This window comes from Canis aureus, chromosome 5 (genome assembly GCF_053574225.1).
Source record: "Canis aureus isolate CA01 chromosome 5, VMU_Caureus_v.1.0, whole genome shotgun sequence".
Taxonomy (NCBI): Eukaryota; Metazoa; Chordata; class Mammalia; order Carnivora; family Canidae; genus Canis; species Canis aureus.
The window spans coordinates 75,417,055-75,438,790 of record NC_135615.1 but is presented as its reverse complement, the minus strand read 5'-3'; the positions used below and the strand labels follow the sequence as shown (position 1 = coordinate 75,438,790).

Here is a 21,736-nt window from a genome sequence, read left to right as displayed (position 1 = left end):
GCAATGAGATTGACAGCTGACTTTTCAACAGCAAGAGATACCAGAAATCCGTGGAATAATATCTCTGATATGATGGAAAAACAAAACTAGAATTTATATCTAGAGAAAATCTTTTAAAATGGGACTAAAACAAAGACATTTTCAAACAAAAACTGAACAACTTTGTCAGAAACAGATCCTCATTTTAAAAATGCTAAAGCATTTCTTCAGGCAGGAGAAAAGAAATCTCAGATGGAAGGTCACAGAAGCAAGAAGGAATGAAAAGCAAGGAAGACAGTGAATATGTGGGTAAATCTAGGCAACAAATCTGACCAAACCATTAATACCATGTGGTATTAAAAAACCAAAGTAGAATTAAAATACTTCACAACAATAGACTTGAAGAAGGATAATGATGTTTTAGCTTGCACTTGGGGAAAAGGGATAATGGCAATTAATTTTTAAATTTGACTAATTAAGTGAGTATGTTAACATTTCTGGAATAATGACCAAAATCATAGCAATAAAGTAAAAAACTTCCAAAGAGATGATTAAGGTAAAATGAGAAAAATAACCAATCTCCCCAAAATGACTAGAAAAGACAAGGAAAAAAAAAACAGAAAAGACAAAATGAATAAAAAGAAAAATCCAAATAATCATTAATTACCTAAAATCCCAATTACCAGGAAGAATATTTTTAATACAGGTAAGTACCATTTATGAGTTACATAAGTACTCAGAAGGATTTAAAGTAAAAGAATAGGAAAAGATAGGCAAATACTAACTAAATAAGAAAGATGAAGTAATTATATTAACATCAGAAAAATAAACTTTAATGCAAAAGGTATTATTAGGAATGAAGAAGGTCGGGCAGCTGGGTGGCTCAGTGGTTGAGCGCCTGCCTTTGGCTTAGGTTGTGGTCCCAGGGTCCTAGGATAGAGTCCCGCATCAGTCTCCCCTCAGAGAGCCTGCTTCTTCCTCTGCCTATGTCTCTGCCTCTCTCTGTGTGTCTCTCACGAGTAAATAAATAGAAATCTTCAAAAATAAAAAAAAATAAAAATAAGGGAATGAAATCATCAATCAAATAAGGTCACTAAATAATGGGAAAAAGGCCCAACTCATCAAAAGATAAAACATTCTAAACCTGTATGCACCCAATAGCATAAACTAAAAACATTGGAGGAAAAACTGACAGAACTACAGGAAAAATTGATAAATTCACCATATAGTTGGGAATTGAACACACTTTTCTCAGTAATTGATAGATAACTTGGATGAAAAAAATCAGTAAGCATACAGAAAATTTGACACAGTTAATAAGCTTGATCTGATGGGTCATTTATAGAACATGGCAGTCAGTATATTCTCAAGCATACATGAATCAATTTCATGAACACTTCAAAGATTTTTGTGTCCTATAGATCACATTCTCTAAGTACAATGCAAATAAATTATAAACCAGTAATGATAAAATAATGGGTAAACCCCATACATTTCCAAATTTAAAACTATTTCTAAATGACTCAAGGATCAAAAAAGAAGTCACAATGGAAATTACAAAATATTTAGAATTGAATAGTAATGAAAATATTTCATATTGAAACTTGTGGGATATTAAAGATAAGGAGATCAAGAAGGAAATTTATAATTTATTTAAGCCTTAAATGGTTATACTACAAAGGATGAAGGATGAAACTAATGAGTTAAATATTCTATTTAAGTAATTTCAAAGACAGTAGAATGAAGGAAACAAAAAAGATAAGAATAGATTAATGAAATAGAGAACATATATTTTAGAGGATCAATAAACCCAAAGATTGATTATTTGAAAAGGCCAATAAGCTTGAATCTAATCATGGAGAAGCAATCAAGTAAATTCAAATTAAGTTTTCTATGACTGCTGTAACAAGTTACCACAAACTTAGTGGCTTAACACAATACAAATGTATTATTCTATAATTATGTAGGTCAGTAGTCCAATATGAATCTCACAGGTCTAAAACAAGGTGTTAGCAGGGCTGCATTCCTTTTTTGGAGGCTCTAGGGCAGATCCACTTTCTTGTTCACTTAAAAGAAAAAGTTGTGACAAAATTAATGCTGAAAGAAATAAAAGATTAATAAAACAAAGAATTCTGGTAAATTTGATGAAAAGATAAAAGAAGTAAGCACAAATAAATAATAATAGAAAAGAAGGTATAACTACAGATACTGTGGAGATTTTTTAAAATAATAAGGAGATAATATAAACAATTATATTCCAGGACACTTGAAAGTTTAAATGAATTGGACAAATTCCAAGAAAAAAAAGTATAGATTACCAAAACTGACTTGGGAAGAAATGGAAACTCTGAATAATTATAAAACCAGTAAAAAATTTTTGTTTTAATAAAAACTGCCACAAAGGAAAAATCAACATTTATGGTTTTATCCACAAAATCTTTAAAAGAATTATTTCCAAATTCACACAAACTAATCCAGAATAACGAAAAAGCAACATTCCCCAACTCATTTCATTTAAATGAAGAACAAAATGAGGACTTGTCTTTAAAGATATTCAAAATCATTTTAAAGTTATTCATTGTTAAGACAATGAAATATTGGCCTGGGGATAGACAAAATGAATGGAAAATCAATAGGTAGAAGAGAGAGCCCAGAAATAGACCCACACATCTATCAACATATGAGTTATGACCAACATGGCATTGTAGATCAATGAGTAAAGGGTGGAGTCTTCAATAATTGCTGCTGGGACACTTGATTATGCACATGCGACAGGAGAATGAAACTGAATCCTTACATCACACCATATACTGAAGCCAGTTCCAGGTAAATTAAAGACATATAAAACTCCTTAGTAAGCAGAAGAAATTAATTTTTATAACTTTGTGACAGGGGAAAGACTTCTTAAACAAGACATAAAAGCTTACCATAAAGGAAAAGAATTATAAATTTAATTACATTAAAATAAGAACTTTCATCAAAGCACATCATAAAGAGAATGAACAAACAAGCCATGAACTAGGAAAAGACATTTGCCATCCATAGTCAGAATTTACATAAAGAACTCCTACAAACCAAGAAGTAAAAGATGAAAAAATCCAACAGACAAAAGATTTAAAATAAGCACTTCACAGAAGAGGAAACCAGATGACTAATAAAAAATGTAATGACATCCAAACTCATTAGTATTCAGGAAATGCAAATTAAAACTATAATGTGTTACCACATTTACAAAATTAAAAAATCTACTCATATGAGGCAAAGACTGTGGAACAGTACAACATTGAATACAGATGGTCATCAAATATCTTTGATTCCTGGTCTTTAAGGAAATACATATATATACAGCTGGTGGTATAAATTGGTACAAGCCCTTTGAAAAATAACGTTGCATCTGTAGAAAAGTTAATAATGTGCATTCTCTTGAAGCAGCAACTCCACTCCTAGAGTATACGTAGAATATTCCTAACTCTAAGAAATCCTTCTACCTGCACCACAGAAGACCAACAAGATGCTCATAGCAGCACTGCTTGTAATGGCAAAATCCAGAAACAACTATAAAGGTGGTCAACTGTAGAATGCATGAATAAACTGTGGGATAGCCATACAGTGGAGAAAACAAATGAATTAAAACTGCATGCAGCTATACAGCTGTATCTCAGGAGTAAAATGCTGAATACTAAAAGCAACTCACAGAAGAACACAAAATTCCATTTTTATGAAGCTTAAAAATGCAAAAAGTGGATAATATTTATTTTTAGAAGCACAGTCATCTGGTTAAATAAATTCCCTTTGAGAAATGAGGTGAAGAGGGTAAGACTGAGGGGGTGTCACACAAAGATCTTCAAAAGTAATGGTAAAAAGTTACTTTTCTTACACTAGGTGGCAGGTGATGGGGAAAAAGAGAGGGAGTGACATTAGCTCATAGAGAGGAGTTTTACAAGTCAATTCTCACTGAAAGGAAGGAAGTGGGGAGACAGTATTGGTAGGCAGACATGAGGGAATTAGGGAGAGACATAAAAAGGAAGTAAGGGATATAGGAGAGTCTCAGAACAATGGTAAGTGAAGGAGGCAAGTCTTGGGGAGATCTGGGAAAGGAAAGGTCAATATTAACTACCCAATAAGGTCTTTAACATAATCCTTAATGATCAACCAATCCTTAATGATCCCACCAAAGAGGTATTAGACCCATTTTTAGATAAGGCAACTTTGCTGACTCTCTGCCAACTCTCAAATGCTCCAAGGATAAGAGACCTCTTAGATCTCTTTTCCACCTATGCTTACTTCTGGGTGATCTCACCCAATCCACAGCTTTAAGTGTCAGCTGTCCACTGAAGACCTTCACATTAGTGTCTTCAATCAGACCTCTCCTGGGAACTACTGTCTGGCAGTCCCAGCAACCTGATGAATCCCTACACTTGGATATCTAACCGGCATCTCAAATACATATAATGTATCCATAAGAATACTTGCTATTTCTCAGGATAAGGTTGGACTTCTCTGAGTTTTCTCCCTCTCAGCAAATGGTGGCATCCATTCACCTTGGTCTCAGATCAAAATCCTTGGGCCATCCTTGGTTCCTGGTTTCCACCATGCTTCACATTTAATCCTGGAGCAAATTCTGTGAGCAAAATTCTGTGAGCAAATTCTCCCTTCAAAATAAGGGAGAGCTTTATTTTGAATAAAAATTCTTGAATTTAGCCACTTCCCACCCTTCACCACATCCTTCCTGATCTAAGGTCCTGTGATCTCTCACCTGGATATCAGCACATAACAAATCATCCTGTGTCTACTCTTGACTCCCTTTCTATCTGTTCACCACACAGAAGCTGGAATTATCTCTTAGTAGGTAAAACCATCTGGGTGGTGGTTACAAGGACATGTTCACTTTGTAAATAATGACTGAACTTTAGGCCTATCATTTGTGCACTGTTCTGTAGGTATTTTATGACTTAATTTAAAAATTCACCCCCAGTTTCCTCCTCCTCTTCCCCTCCTTATTCTCTTCCCTTTCTGAACAATTAAGCCAAGAGCCAATAGGTAAGCTGGGGCCAGGCAAGGGTGGAGGTGGAAAGCATAACAGGTGAGGAGTTATCTGATATGGGGTATGAGAGCCTAAAGAGGTGATCCTGAACAGATGTTGAAGCCTCAGCAAGATAAAGGAATCTGCAACACAGGGGTGGGAATGGCCCAGCAGTGGTGTGTTAGAGACAATACTCCCATTGGAGTGTGGCCAGAGACAGAGTGGCATAATGAGAAGGATGTCTGCACAGCAGGACAGTCCTGGCTGGAGTAAAATAAACAGAAATATAACAAGATACCTGGGAGCACCTGCTACCACCCTCACCTGAAATAGCAATGAGCACACCTAAAGCCCAGACCTTGGGTTTATAGATATATTTCCCACTAAAAATTACTAAAGATCCTTGGAGAAGTGGCTGGTTCCAGGACTGGGGTAGGAAAGGTTCAAGATGAGCCCGGAACATCTTTTGCTAGACTGTAAGGAACACTCAAAGATAGATAAAGATATATCAGAAGAATAAAAAAGTAACCTGAAGGGGCTCCCACTGGTTAAATTAAGGACAAGTTGAGTATCAAAATAAATAATAACATTAACATCACATCAACAAGATAAAAAAAATCACATAATCTTATCAATAGATAGGGAGAAAGCATTTGACAAAATCCAACACCTAATCATGATAAAAAAAAAACCTCTCAGCAAACTAGAAATCAAAGGGAACTTCCTCAACTTGATAAAGAATATCTACAGAAAACCTATAACTAACATCACACTTTATGATAGGAAACTTTTCCACTAAGATCATGTATAAGGCAAGGATATCCCCTCTCACAACTTTTCAGCATTATACTGGAAGTACTTGTTGATGCAATAAAACAAGAAGAAGAAATAAAAAGAATAAAGATTGGGAAGAAAGAAATAAAATTATTTGTTCACAAGCAACATGATTGTCTATGTAGAAAATCTGAAGGAAAAAAGAAAAAACTCCTGGAACTGCAGCTTTATCCATAACTACTATAACCTGGAAGCAATCAAGATGTCCTTCAGTAGGTGAATGGATAAACAAACTGGTACATCCAGACAATGGACTATTACTCATCACTAAAAAGAAATAAGCTATCAAGCCATGAAAAGACATGAAGAAGCTTTAAATGCATATTACTAAGTGAAAGAAGCCAATCTGAAAAGGCTACATGCCATATGGTTCCAACTATATGACACCCTGGAAAAAGCAAAACGATGGAGACAACAAAAAGATCAGTGTTGCCAGAGTGGGGGTTAAATGAATAGGCAAAACAAAGAAAATTTTTAGGGCACTGAAAATACTCTGTATGATATTATAATGATGGATGTATGCTGTTGTACATTTGTCCAAACCCATAGAGTAATAGCACCAAGAAAAAACCCTAAAATAAACTGTGGGCTTTGGGTGACTATGATGTCAATATAGGTTCATTCTCAGTTAAATATAGGTTCATCACTTGGTGAGTGATGTTGGTAATGGGAGAGGCTGAGCATACATGGGGTCAGGCAGTATATGGGAGATCTCTGTACTTTCCTTTCAAATGCATTGTCAAGGTGCCTGGATGTCTCTCTCAGTTAAGCATCTGCCTTTGGCTCAAGTCATGATTCCAGGGTCCTGGGATGGAGCCCCACACTTCTCCCTCTGCCCTTCCTTCCCCCTCTGTCCCTTTCCCCCACTCGTACTTTCTCTCTCTCTCTCTCTCTCTCTCTCTCTCTCTTTCAAATAAATAAATGAAATCTTTAGGAAATGTATTGTAAAAATAAAACTGCTCTAAAATATAAAGTCTCTAAAAAATATCTTGGAATTATTTTTAAGATATTATTTATTTATTCATGAGAGACACAGAGAGAGAGGGAGAGGCAGAGACATAGGCAGAAGGAAAAACAGGCTCCATGCAGGAACCCCGATGTGGGACCTGATCCCGGGACTCTGGGATCATGCCCTGAGTCAAAGGCAGATGCTCAACTGCTGAGCCACCCAGGTATCCCTCTCTTGGAATTAATAACCAATTCCAGTAAGGATCCAAGATACAAGTTGAATATACAAAAGTCATTCAGTTCCTATATACCAGCAATGAACAAGTAGATTTGAAATTAAAAACAATATATCATTTACATTAGCATATCCCCAAAATTAAATATTAGGTTAAATCTAACAAAATATATGCAATACCTATATGAGGGATAACTACAGACTGCTGATGAAGGAAATCAAAGAACTAAATAAATGGAAAGGTATTCCATGTTCATGGATAAGAAGAGTTGATATGATCAAGATACCAGTTCTTCCCAATTTGATCTACAGAGTCAATGCAATTACAGTTAGAATCCCAGCTAGTTATTTTGGGGCTAGGAGAATAGTATTGAAGGAGAAGAATAAAGTTGCAGGACTGAAACTACTCAAATTCAAGACGTACTATAAAACCACAGTAATCTAGACAGCTTGGTATTGGCAGAAGAATAGACAAATAAATCAATGGAACATAACATAGAGCGCAGATATAGACTCACATAAATATAGTTAGCTGCTCTTGACACAAAAATAAAGGCAATATGATAGAGCAAATACAGTCTTTTCAATAAATGGGTCTGGAACAACTGTACATCCATGCACACAAAAAAATTAATCTAGACACAGACTTTACATCCTTCATAAAAGTTCATTCAAAACGCTTCATAGACATAAAGGTAAAATGCAAAACTTTATAGCTCTAAACTTCTAGAAGACAGCATAGGATTAAATCTAGTTGACCTTAGGTATAGCATGAACCATGAAAGAAAATAACTGATAAGCTGGACTTGATTAACTTTAAAATCTTCTTCTCTGGGGAACATCCTGTCAAAAGAATGAGAAGATAAGCTACACAGTAGAAGAAAATATTTGCAAAAAAACCTATCTGACAAAGATCTGTTACCCAAAATACACAAAGAACTCTTGAAACCCAACAATAAGAGACAAACAATCTGATTTTAAAATAGACAAAAGAGGGATCCCTGGGTGGCTCAGTGGTTGAGCATCTGCCTTTACTCGGGTCTTGATCCTGGAGACCCAGGATCAAGTCCCACATCGGGCTTCCTGCACTGAGCCTGCTTCTCCCTCTGCCTCTCTGTTTTTCTCATGAATAAATAAATAAAATCTTTAAAAAACTAAAAAAAATAGACAAAAGACCTGAACAGACACTTGACCAAAAAAGATATACAAAAGACAAATAAGCACATAAAAAGATGCTCAACATCACGTCATTAGAAAAATATAAATTAAAACAAAATACCTACATACCTATTCAAATAGCCAAAATCCAAAACACTAACACCACCAAATGCTGACAAGGATGTGTAGCAGCAGGAACTCTCATTTATTACTGGTGGGAATGCAAAGTAGTGCAGCCACTTTGGAAGGCATGCTGCAATTTCCTACAAAATCTAACTGTACTTCTACCATAAGATCTAGCAATCATGCATCTTAGTATTTATCTGAATGAATTTAAAACTTAGGTCTACACAAAAACCTGAACACAGATGTTTATAGCCACTTTATCCATGATTGCCAAAACTTGAAAGCAACCAGGTTATTCTTTAGTAAATTAGTGGATAAGTAAATTTTAGTTACCTCCAGACAATGGACCATTATTTGGCACTAAAAAAAAAATGAGCTATGAAGCCACGAAAAGACAAGAAGGAACCTTAAATGCATACTACTAAGTGAAAGAAGCCAATCTGAAAAGCTTACATACCATATGACTCCAATCAAAGGACATCCTGGAGAAGGCAAAACTTTAGGAACAGTAAAAAGACCAGTAGTTATTAAGGTTTATGGGGAAGGGAGAGATGAGTAGGTGGAGCACAGAGGATTTTTAAAACAGTGAAATTATTCTGTATTCTACTACAATGGTGGGTATGTGCCATTATATTCTTGTCAAAACCATAAACTATACAACACCAAGAGTGAACCCTGATATATACACTATGGATTTTGGGTGATAATGATGTCAATGTAGGCTCAGTAGTTGGAACAAATATACCACTGTGGTGTTAGATGTTAGTTGGGGAGGGAGTGTATATGTGGGGGCAGGGGATATATGGATAATCTCTGTACCTCCCATTCAACTTTGCTGTGAACCTAAAACTGCTTTTAAAAATAAAGTCCACTGGGGCATCTGGGTGGCTCAGTGATTGAGCATCTGCCTTTGGCTCAGGTCATGATCCTGGGGTCCTGGGATTGAGTCCCACATCAGGCTCCCTGCAGGGAGCCTGCTTCTCCCTCTGCCTATGTCTCTGCTTTTCTCTGTGTGTCTCTCATGAATGAATAAATAAAATATTTATAAGTAAATAAATAAATAAATATTAAAACAGATTCTGACCCATTAATAAAGTCAGAAATCATGATATTAAATTAATAAATAAATTGAAATTTTTTTTAATAAATTGAAATTTTGATGACAATTGTGATATTTACATTATTCAAGTACCTCCCCACAAAATACTTACTAATTACAAGGAGAAAAAGAATAACTTGACAATGGAGAAGGCTAGCTACACTCCTCTTAATCAAGGAGTGTAATAAGGTACCATGTTGGCAATTCACTCTCAAATAATACAAGAAAAATTATTTTGTACTATTCTTACAACTTTTAGGTTTTTATAATTTTTTAAATTCAACTTTTTGGGTGCCTGGGTGGCTCAACTGGTTGAGCATCTGACTCTTGGTTTCAGCTCTGATTGTGATCTCACGGTCATGAGATTGAGCCCCTTGTCAGGCTCTACACTCAGCTCAGTCTGCTTGAGACTCTTTCCCCCTCCTACTACCTCCTCTTCTGCTTCTCTCTCTCTCTAATAAATAAATGAATGAATAAATAAATTAACAAATAAATAAATAAATAAAATTATTTAAAAATAAAAAGATTCAGGGATCACTGGGTGGCTCAGTGGTTTAGCGCCTGCCTTCTGCCCAAGGCGCGATCGTGGAGTCCCGGGATCGAGTCCCGCATCGGGCTCCTGGTATGGAGCCTGCTTCTCCCTCCTCCTGTGTGTCTGCCTCTCTCTCTCCCTCTCTCTACGTCTATCATGAATAAATAAATAAATAAATCTTTAGAAAATAAATAAAAATAAAAATAAAAAGATTCAAATTTATTTATACATTATATGCATGCTATAGAATGAAGTTGGAACCCTACCTCACACCATATACAAAACTGACCTCAAAATGGATCAACAATTTGAATATAAGAACTAAAATCATAAAACTTTTAACAGAAAACATAAAAGTTTCATGACCTGGGATTTGGTAATGGATTCTTAAACATGACACTGAAAAGCACAGGCACCAAAAAATAAAAATAAATAAATTGGACGTCATCAAATTAAAAACTTTTATGATTAAAGGACTTTACCAAGAGAGGAAAAAGGCAACCTATAGAATGGGATAAAATAATTGCAAATTAGGTACCTGCTAAGGATCTAGTATCCAGATCATATAGAGAACTCTCACAACCCAAAAACAAAAAGACAGCCCAATTTTAGAATGGGGAAAGAAGATACACAACAGATATTTCATACAAAGAAGATATACAACAGATATTTTTCCAAAGATACACAAATGGACAATAAATACATGAAAATATAGTTAGCATCACAGATCATCAGGGAAATATGAATCAAAACCACAATGACATATCACTTCACGGCTGCTAGAATGGCTATCATCAAAAAAGACAAGAGATAACAAGTATTGGTGAGGATGCAGAGAAAAGGGAACCATTGTGCACTGTTGGTGGGAATATAAATTGGTGCAGCCACAGTGGAAAATAAGAGGGAGGTTCCTCAAAAAACTAAAAATAGAAAAACCTATGGTCCAGCAATCCCACTTCTGGGTATCTTTTCAAAGGAAATGAAAACACGAAATCAAAGAGATATATCTACTCCCATGTTCATTACAGCCTTAGTCACAATAGCCGAGATATGGAAACAACTTTAGCGTTCATCAATGGATAAACGAATAAAGATGTGATATATACATATATACACATACAATGGGGTGTTATTCAGCCACAGGAAAGAAGGAAATCTTGCCCATTTTGAACAATATGGATAGACCATGAGGACATTATGCTAAGTGAAATAAGCCAAACAGAGAAAGACAAATACTGCATAGTATCATTTATAAGTGGAATCTACTCCTACCCTCCCCCAAAAATGTCAAACTCCTAGAATTGGAGTAACCCAGTACCAGGGGCTGAAGGATAGGGAAAATAGAGAGAGGTTGGCTAAAGGATACAAACTTTCAGCTATAAGATAAATGAGTTCTGGGACACCTGTGTGGTTCAGTCCATTAGTCATATGCCCTTGGCTCAGGTCATGATCCTGGGGTCCTGGGATCCAGCCCCACATCAGGCTCCCTGCTCAGCGGGGAGCCTGCTTCCCTTTCCCTCTACCCCCTCTCCCACTTAATTCTCTCTTGCTCACTCTGCTTGCTCTCTCTCAAATATATAAATAATCTTTTTTAAAAAAAGATAAATAAGTTCTGAAGATCAATGTAAAATGTAGTGACTATAGTTGATAATTGAAGTTTGCTAAGACAGTAGAATTTAAATGTTCTCACCAAAATATATGTGTGCATGGGTGGGTGTGAGGTAATAGATGTATTAAGGAACTAGATGGGGAGGATCTTTCTACAATGTATACATATATGAAATAACCACAATATACATGTTAAATACCTTACAATTACTTGTGTAATATATGTGTATATATACATTATACCTTAACAAAGCTGAAATACATAAATAAATAAAAATTTTCTTAACTTATCACATTTGTCTGAAAAAAAGAAGATATATAAGTGGCCGACAAGTACATGAAAAGATACTCAACATCATAAATCATTAGGAAAATGCAAATCAAAACCATGAGGAGATACCACTCTACACACACTTGAATGGCTATAATTTTTTTAATGGAAAATAACAAGTTTTGGTAAAAGGATGTGGAGAAATTGGAACCCTCATGCATTGCTGATGGGAATGCAAAGTGGTGCAGCCAGTTTGGACAACAGTCTGGCCATCTTCAAAATCCTACTACATTACCTGACAATTCCACTTCCACTCCCAAGAAGGTACCCAAAAAGAATCGCAAACAAATACACGTACACATGCATGTTCACAGCAGCATTACTCACAATAGCCAAAGGACATTTGAAAAACAATCTAAATGTCCAGCAATGGATGAATGGGTAAATAAATGGTGGTGTATACATACAATGGAATATTATTCAGTCATGAAAGGGAATGATGCATGTTGTAGCATGAGTGAACCTCAAATATACCAAGGGAAAAAAACAGGACACGGAAAGCCACATATTGGCTCCACTTACATGAAATGTCCAGAATAGGCAGATCCATACAGACAGAAAACAGATGGGGAGTTGCCAGGGGCAGGGAGGAAGGGGCATGAAGAGTAAATGCTCACTGGGCAAGAGGTGTCCTTGGAAGATGAGGAAAATACTTTTGGAACTAGACACACATTGCATAACATTGTAAATGCACTAAATGCCACTAAATTGTTTGCTTTGAAGTGATTCATATAATATTATGTGAATTTCACCTTAATGAAATTTCTTTTCACCTTAAAAGAAAAAAGAAACTATTCATTTTCTTCCCTAAATCTTATCTTCTCCATACACACACACACACACACAAATATGCACACACAAACACATACAAAAAATGCACACACACACACACACATACATAATCTCTAAATTTTTGGATTATAAACAAGGTATAAAATAAATATCCATGTGTCCATACTGATACAAATAAGCGATTGAATTTAAAAATTAAGGAATAGGGGACAAGAGATAGAGTTCCCATGCAAAAGAATTCCAAAGAGTTTACATAGCTACTCCTCCACCTCAAAGAGGTGGAGCTTAACTCCCATCTCAACTTCCTTCCATAAAACAGAATATTAAAAGGGGTCTGAGGATGTAACTTCATGGCGCAGAAACCCAGAAACACAACCTTAACCAAATGGTCAAGCGTAACATCACAGTGAGAAGCCATGTTGATAACATGTGCCCCCCAATACGTGATGAGAAGCACTCTTCAATTCTGTGGTCTTCCTCCCAAAAGCCCACAACCCCCTCTAGGCATGGAAAAGACATCAGACAACCCCAAACTGAGAGGGACAGTCTACACAATATCTAACAGATACTCTTCAAGACCATCATGGGAAAGTCTGAGAAACAAGGAAAGCCTGAGAAATGGTCACACATTGGCAGAGCCCAAGGAGACATGACAACTCAACAGAATGTGGTGTCCTGGATGGCATGCTAACACAGGAAATGGGCTTTGGGGGCAAACTGGTGAATTAGATAAACTGTGGAGCTTAGTAAAGAGTAGTATACCAGTGCTGGTATCTCAGTGGTAGGAAATGGACTCTAATTCAAGACACTAACAGGGAAGACTTGGTGAAAGGTGTACAGGGAGTCTGTATTATCCTTGCAACTCTTCTGTAAATCTATAGCTATTCTAAAATAAAAGTGTTTTTTTTTTCACAAAAGGCAATGCTATCATATACATATACATACACACGTGTAATACATACATGCTTACATATGCACAGAACACTCCAGAGGCCTCTGATAGGATCAAGGTGCTTGAAGGACAGAGGAAGCCACTGTACACCCTTTTCTACCTTTTGAATTTTCAATATCAATGGTTAAAAAGCAAATGTTCTCTGCAGGCTTTGGCAGCACATATACTAAAATTCTAACAATGTGAAGATTAGCATGGTCCCTGAATAAGAATAAATGCAAATTTGTGAAGCATTCCACGTTTTTTAGAGTTTAATGGGTATAGAGTTTTAGTTTTAGAAGATAAAAAAATTCTAGAGATCTGTTGCACAACACTGTAAATATATCTAGCAAGGCTTAACTGTACCCTTAAAAATGGTTAAGATGACAAATTTAATATTATACGTTTTTTTTTCCACAATAAAACAAGAAAGTGTTCTGAAGCAAAAGTAACAAAATGTTAATATCCATTCAGCGATGGGTATGCAATTTATCTGAATAATGTTCTATCATTTTCTGCATACTTGAAAAATTAAAATCTCGGGCAGAGGACCCTGCATGTGCAAAGGCCCTGAGGCAGGATGAAGCCCAGCCAGTGTGTGCTGGAGAGCAGGGAGGAAAGGACAAGGTGGCACAAGATGAGAGAAGTAGGTGGGGACTTGATCATACAGCCACCAGGGACAACACCCTTCCCGCACATTCCAGAGGCCCCTGCCCCTGCCAGCCTAGAGGCTGTTCCTTTCTCAAGCACTAACAGGGCTCCTGAGTGCCAACCGGGCCCAGACTCTGCTCTATCCTGAACATGACAAGCCCATTGTTCCCCTTCTCCTGCAGGCTGCTTTCCCCTCAAGAGGCAGTTCTGAGGTGACAGGTTTCTGTAGGCGGATCCCCCAAGGTGGAACTCACAAAGACTCAACTGTCTGGGGCACCAGTCCCAACTCAGCAGCGCAGAATCCTCATCTGATCCTGCAGCCTCCACATCAAAGAGAAGATCAGAGCTCCTGCCAGCCACCCGCACACAGCACATAGCCCAGCCCTGGACCTGGAGTAGTTCTCTTTGGCACATTTCACCCTCGGGGGTGAGGAGGGAGGCGGAGGCAGGGTACTAGGGGTAGCTCATAGGCACTATGTGGATACCCATCAGAAGGAGCGCCAAGGGGCACCTGGGTGGCTCAGCGGTTGAGCATCTGCCTTCGGCTCAGGGCATGACCCGGGGTCCTAGGATCGAGTCCCATATCAGGCTCTCCACAGGGCGCCTGCTTCTCCCTCTGCCTATGTCTCTGCCTCTCTCTCTCTCTCTCTCTCTCATTCTGTCTCATGAATAAATAAATAAAATCTTAAAAAAAAAAAAAAGGAGGAGCACCAAGCTATGGGGTGACATCATTTCCCATGCACACAGCACTGCATGGTAATAGCACACCACAAGGAAGGCAGGGCAGGTATTGATATGTGCACCACAGATAAGGAAGTGGAATCGGAGTGTTCCAAGATCACACAGTTGGTCAGAAGGCTCAGACCCTTGAGATCCCTGTCCGTTGCCCTTCCCAGGCACCCAAGGAGCCTTCCACCCCGAGAGTGGCAGTCTGACCGATGAAGACACTAGGGCTAGATCTCCCAACCTCATCACTCGGTAGCTGGGATCTTTGTGCAGACAATGGCCTCATAACCCTATTGGAAATACCAACTGCCACCCACTGCCTCCACTCCTCCCGTCCCCCTGACAGCACACTACCCCATCACAGCATGCACGTCATCTGATCTGTGGCCTGTCTGCCGTCTACCTCCCCACTAGACAAAACCCTCCATGAGGACAGGCCCCAGGATTGTTTCGTTCACTGCTATATCCCCCTGGGCTTAGAATAGTCCATTACAATAGGTGCTTAATAAATAGGCACTGAGCAAACAAATGAGGTCACCACTAAATGAAGTTCCTCCAAGTACAAGGGCCATCCCATGGGAGTTGGGAGGTGACAGGCTAGTCATGGCTGGGCATGGGAACAACATGTGGTTGGAGGGGATGTCTGGGAAGGCTTCCCGGAGGAGCTGGGGTCTGAACGGGACCAGTCGGCTTTGCTGAGAGAGTTGAGGACAGCTGCTCGAATGCCCGTACCACCACAAGTAGGGGTCAAAGTCAAGGCGGGCCAAGGCTGGGCTCAGCCTGGCTGACTAATCAAAATTCCTGTAGGTCAGCCCTACAGAATGGGTTCCACTTTCTCCTTCAGGCACACTGCAAATAACTATATATTGTAGACCTTCTTGGATGCCCATGAACAGTCAAAACTACAAATGTGGAATCTGCAAGGTCTCAGCTGTGTTGCTCTGGGGCCTGGGAGTAACTCCAATGACTAGTAGGAGGAAAATGAGACTGGGTGGTATAAGAGAATTCATGATTAATAATGAGGCATATAGGAGGTAAAGGGAGAGAGGGGCTCAGCAGAGCTGGAAGTACTTAAGGAAGGCTCCATGGAAAAAAGGTGTCCTATGACCTCGGTCCAGAAGGATAGTCTGAATTCTGTGTCAGAATGTGTTTGGTTACAAACAATAGAATACCTGAGTAAAAGTGGCTTAAGCCATGAGGACATTTATGTTAGCCTCACAGCTTAAGTTCAAAGAAAGGCAGTCCTGGGGTTGGTTTAAAGGCTCCCAGAGGCCCTATGCCCTCTTTCCCCTTCCTTTCTGCCATCCTCAGTCAATCAACTTTAGCTTTTATCTGAACATGTATTGCCTCACGGTAGCAATGTGGCTGCCACAGCTCCAGGCATTACCTCCTCCCACCAGGAGGCAGGAAAGGAGGCCCAAATGTCCATCATGGATAAATAGATTTTGATGCATTCATAAATGCAAAGCCCACAGCAATTAAAAAATAAAAGAACGAAGTATTACTACAAGTAATAGCATAGGAAATGCTATTCAGCAAAAGAAGCCAGACATGGAGATACTGGTAATGGGGTAGCCATGTAAGTGTGGGAACAAGGAGTATTTGGGAATCTATACTCTCCTTTCACTTTTGCTGTGAAGTTAAAATTGCTCTAATATACACAAAATATATATTAAAAAATATATATGTATTTATATATATAATATTTTAAAGATCTTTTTTAAAGAAGCCAAACATGAAAGAAGACATTGGATGATCCCACTCCTATGAAGCACAGAGCAGACCAAACTGACCATGGTGATACATTATTCTTAATGGTTACCCCTGATGGGAGGTATGGGCTGGGTAGGGCACGAGGGAACTTTCTAGGATGCAGCAAATGTTTTATATTTTGATCTGAGTAGCAGTTACAAGAATATATATGCAAAAACTCATCAAGATGTGTGCACTTCATGGTGCAGTCGTTTATATCTCAATTTTTTTTTTAAATCAAAGCATCTAAAAGAGAGAAAAGGGGACCACTACACCGGCCTCTCTAATCAAGGGAGAAATGTTCCCAGAGGCCCCAGCAGCTGTCCCCCAAACAAATTCTGGGCCAGAACTGGGTCACATGAACACCCCAGTCCCCATTATCAGCCAAGCTGGGTGGAAGCGCCAAGACCGGCCAAGGCCAATCACGACCAAGGTCATGGTGCTAGAACAAAACTAGGGTTCAGTGACAGAAGGAGATGGGTGAGGGCTGCTGTGCAAGCGGCCAATGGTGTCTGCCACAACTGCAGAAGGCCCCGATAAATGAGGGTCCATCTGGGCAGGGGTCATAAAAGTGGAACCAGCTTCTGCTCACCAGACGCTCCCATGTGCACACGCTTCAAGATGGCAGCAAGCGAAGAAGGATACACAGAAATCATGAGGGAGAAAGTCCAAAAATCATTGCCAGAAACCCACTCTATCTGTCAGGATTCTCCAGAGAAATAGAATAGGGTAAGCAGATGGATGGGACCAGGAAAATCTGCTGGGCAGTGGGGCCAAAACCTCAGCAGGAATGGAGGCAAATTTCTTCTCTGGGAAATCTCAGGTTTTGCTCTCAAGGCTTCCAATTGATCGGATGAGGCCCACCCACACTATCAAGGGTGATCTCCTTTACTTACAGGCACTGATTGCCGACGTTGACCACATCCCCAAAATCCCTTCACAGCGACACCTAGATTAGTGTTTGATTAAGTAACTAGATACTGGAGTCCAGCCAAGCTGCCACAGAACACTGCCCACCGGCCAGCTGACCCAACTTCAGTTGTGCTTCCCTCACACCGTCTCCCATTTCCCCAATCCACCCCACCCCACCCCAACTCCCCGCCCTTATCTGAGCTCATGTGGGCCACCATGAATCTCCAGACAGCGACACTTCCACGGTCGAGATCTCCAGGGGCCTCGCCCAGTGGGGTTCCACATTTGGGTGGAGTGGAACCAGAAAGGGGGTTTCTATCAGGAGTCTAGAACAAGAGACCCGGACTTGGCCAAATCAGCCACAAAAACCCTGGGGGACTGGCAAGGGGGTAACTGGGATGCTGCTCCCCCGGATGAGCTGATCTTTGTTGGGGTTCTTGGTTTTTATCTGCTCAATGGATTCCTTGGTATTCGCTGTCTCTCATAAACATTTTTCTGTGATATATACTGTAAATCTGCTTCATTTGAAATTCACAGCTAATGACCTACTCTCTCATATTCAGGAAACAGAATAAGGTTCCGGCTTTTAAAGGCCAGGAGTTTACTAGCCTGAATATGACAAGTATTACAAAGTATAGGCCTGCTCTAAAAGCACTTAAGAAACAGTCTCCGTCAGAAAATTCAAGAATACCTTCAAATAACATCATTTATCTGCCAAGAGGCCAAGGGGGTGGGGAGCAAAGGTGGGTGGGAAGTAAACGAGGATTTGATCAAATCCATATTTTCAGCTCCCCGGGTGAGGGAGAGAGAAATATTTACTAACACCCCTCCCTCTGAGAAGCTTGTGTGCACACTTGTGTGGGCAAGGGGTAGGGGGCTGTGCACTGGAGCAAGTGCGTGCAAGCACACGTGTGCGTCAAAGCCCTGTCCCCTTCGGCCACCCGCCCCCACGGCGGACACAAGACAACTCTGCGCAATCTGAATTCTAGGATCAAAGAGGTAATTGAGTAAAATGAGTATCCCCGTTTTCGGGTCGGCCCACTTAACTGAAACCCAAAGCCAGCTCTTGGACTAAATTGGGCTGAGGCCAAATCGATTAGGCCCATCCGCACTTTCTCATTTTCAATAGAGTCAGGGCTTAACCAGGTTAGTTTTGTTAAACACATTAGCCAGGTACTCTCCTCTCTCCAGCCCAATGATTTTGTGTCGGGCCTGAAGGATTGTAATTGCAATCCAGCGAGACGCCAACTGAACAGGGTGATTTACTGAGGGCTGTGGGGCCCAGGCTGGCCTCCTACCTGCCGCCTGCCCGCTGGACGGGAACTCTCTTCCCCAAATCTTGTCCTGATTAACAGGGGGTGGTGGCCGAGGGTGGGTGGTGCAGGGAGGGGGGATCCCTGGGGAGAACAGGATACTGCTTCTTTCAGACACCAACTCTGTGGTTCTCTCCAAGCCTGGGGGTGGGGGGGCACAGGGGACAAGCATCTCTGGCCCACAGAACCGGAACCAGAACCGGAACCAAGACTCAGGAGGGCTGGGCTTCTGGAATGGCCTGAGTGCTGCTAAGCATCCAAGTCCCACCCCCCAGTCCCTGGGGGAGGGCAGCCCTCCTTGCTGTCATTCAGGAACATTCCCAGCCTTACTCTCCAGGATTTTCTGGACCTCAGGCCTCACCAGAACAGGTCCCCAGCTCAGACCCCACCTCCTTCTCCCAGCTTTCTCTCCCAGGTGCTCTCTGGGTCCCACCTGCACCCTGGGATTCGCATCCTGCTCTGCGGCCCCCTCCCCTGTAGCCTGAGCACTTGGCCTCTCATCTCCAAGCCCCAGTCCTCTCGTCTGCTCACTGGGTGTGAGGAGGACATTCTCCCCAAGGAGAGAAGTTGAGCAGGACAATCACCAGTGGCAGTGAGGATGGGGAGGAATTGGAGCCCTCATACGTTGCCGGTTGGAATGTAAAACGATGCAGGCGCTTTGGGAACAGGGCGGCTGTTTCTTTTAAGGTTAAGTATGCATTTACCAGGGGCCACCTGGGTGGCTCAGTGGTTGGGCATCTGCCTTCAGTTCAGACTGTGATCCTGGAGTCCTGGGATCGAGTCCTGCATCAGGCTCCCTGCATGGAGCCTGCTTCTCCCTCTGCCTGTGTCTCTGCCTCCCTCTCTGTGTCTCTCATGAATGAATGAATAAAACTTCAGGGGGAAAAATGCACTTACCCTGTGACCCAGCAATTCTCACTCCTAGGTATTTACCCAAGAGAAATGAAAGCATGTGTCCACACAAAGACTCAGATATGAATGTTCATAGCAGATTTATTCATAATACCTCCAAACTGGAAACAACCCAGATGCCCATCATCAAGTGAATGGATGCACCAAGTGTGGTATATCCATATGATGGAATATTATTTAGCAATACAAAGGAGTGCAGGGCTGCTACCTCCCATGACACAGATGATCTGCAAAACCATTAGGCCAACTGAAAGGAGTTGAGTGTAGGATTCTATGTATGTGAAGTATGTGAAATGTTCAGAAAAGGAAAATCTATAGAGACAGAAATTAGATTAGTGGTTACCTGGGGCTCAGAATGGGAAGGAGGATTAACCGTAAATAGGCACTAGGGATCTTACTGAGGTGGTAAAAAGTGTCCTAAAACTCGATTGTGGTGATGGTTGCACGACTCAGTAAATTTACTAAAAGGCATTGAATTGTATACTTAAAATGGGTCTGCTTTATGGAGTATAAATTATGCCACAATAAAACTGTTTACGAAAGAGAGAACAAGAAATTCTGGAACCTGCCACAATTTAACGGTTCCTCCGAAAGTTCGACGTAGAAGTCCCATGTGCCCCAGCAGTTCCGCTCTGGGCATATGTCCCCAAAAGAAATAAAGACATTCGTTGACACAAAAGTTGTACATGAATGTTCACAGCACCAAAAGTGAGGATAACCCTCATGTCAGCTGCGAGCATTACTATGCAAACCAGAGCCTTCTCTCCAGCTCGGGTTCAAGGGTGGCCTGGTGGTTGACAGCTTGGGTGCTTCTGCCGGCTTCTGGGCCATGAGTTGCACCCCTTTGGTCAGCAGAGAACACGGCGGGGCCCATCCCACAGCTGTCCTTTGTGAAGTATGATATCACTGCCACTGTGTTGAGGTTATTGACGCAATGGCTCCCTCTCCCCTGGAATGGAAGCTTCATTGGGGCAGGACCGGGTTGGTTTCTGCTTATGACTGGGTCCCCATCTGCCTGACACAGAGCCTCACAATCTCTCACTATTTATGGACAGAAGAAGAGAAGGGGATGAGGAGAAGGAGGGAAGGAGGAGCCACTGGTATTGGCCAGAACAGCCCTCCCAAGATAAATGTTATTGTTACACCCTAAACCCAGAGACTTCAAGTCCAGTGCCTGGAAGCATTGGGGGAAAATAAGAATTTTAATTATAATAAGGGGAATGATCCACAAATTGGTACCATATTTCTCTGTGTTTCAGCTTTCTGAAGTTTAGCAGCTCTGGTGGTGTCAAAAGCACAGAAAGTAGAACAACTGATGTGCAAGACTCTGAATCCTGCCAGGCCCCACTCTCAGACCTTTCCACATGTGATTCACTCCACACAACAAACCTCCGATACAGCTTCTATGGCTAACCCCACTTTATGGACGAGAGGACTGAGACCCTCGGTAACTTACCTGAGGCCACACAGCCAGATGGCAGAGCCAGGTTTGGACTCACATAGTTCAACTCTACAAACTGTGCCCTTAACTCCTACATGATGCTTCCAGAAGAGGGAGAAATGTCTAAGGAATGCGTGAGCAGCATTTCTTTTCTGACACTGGAATTTGGGAGCCCATCACAGGACAAAGGGCCATCCCAAATAACTGGTTCTGGTACAGCTAGGCTGGCAACCCCCTTGCAGACTCTGTCATTCATTCATCAAGTGGTTACTGAGCACCTAACCCTCTGTTTCTTCATCTGCAGAGTGAGAATACTACTACCAGGACGTGCCTCCCAGGATAAGGCATTTGGAACACATGCACCGTAAGGGCTCAGTAAGTGTTTGTTGTATTATCGTCAGTGTGAAGCAGGCCCTGGCTGGGCTATGAGAAT

The 21,736-nt window shown here is 40.7% G+C and overlaps 1 non-coding gene across 1 annotated transcript; it reads left to right on the top strand.

Moving 5' to 3' along the window:
- Positions 1 to 13,754: 13,754 nt before the first annotated feature.
- Positions 13,755 to 13,862, top strand: LOC144315001 (U6 spliceosomal RNA). Its single transcript, XR_013380823.1, has one exon. It is a non-coding gene; the product is annotated as a U6 spliceosomal RNA (small nuclear RNA).
- Positions 13,863 to 21,736: the final 7,874 nt, after the last annotated feature.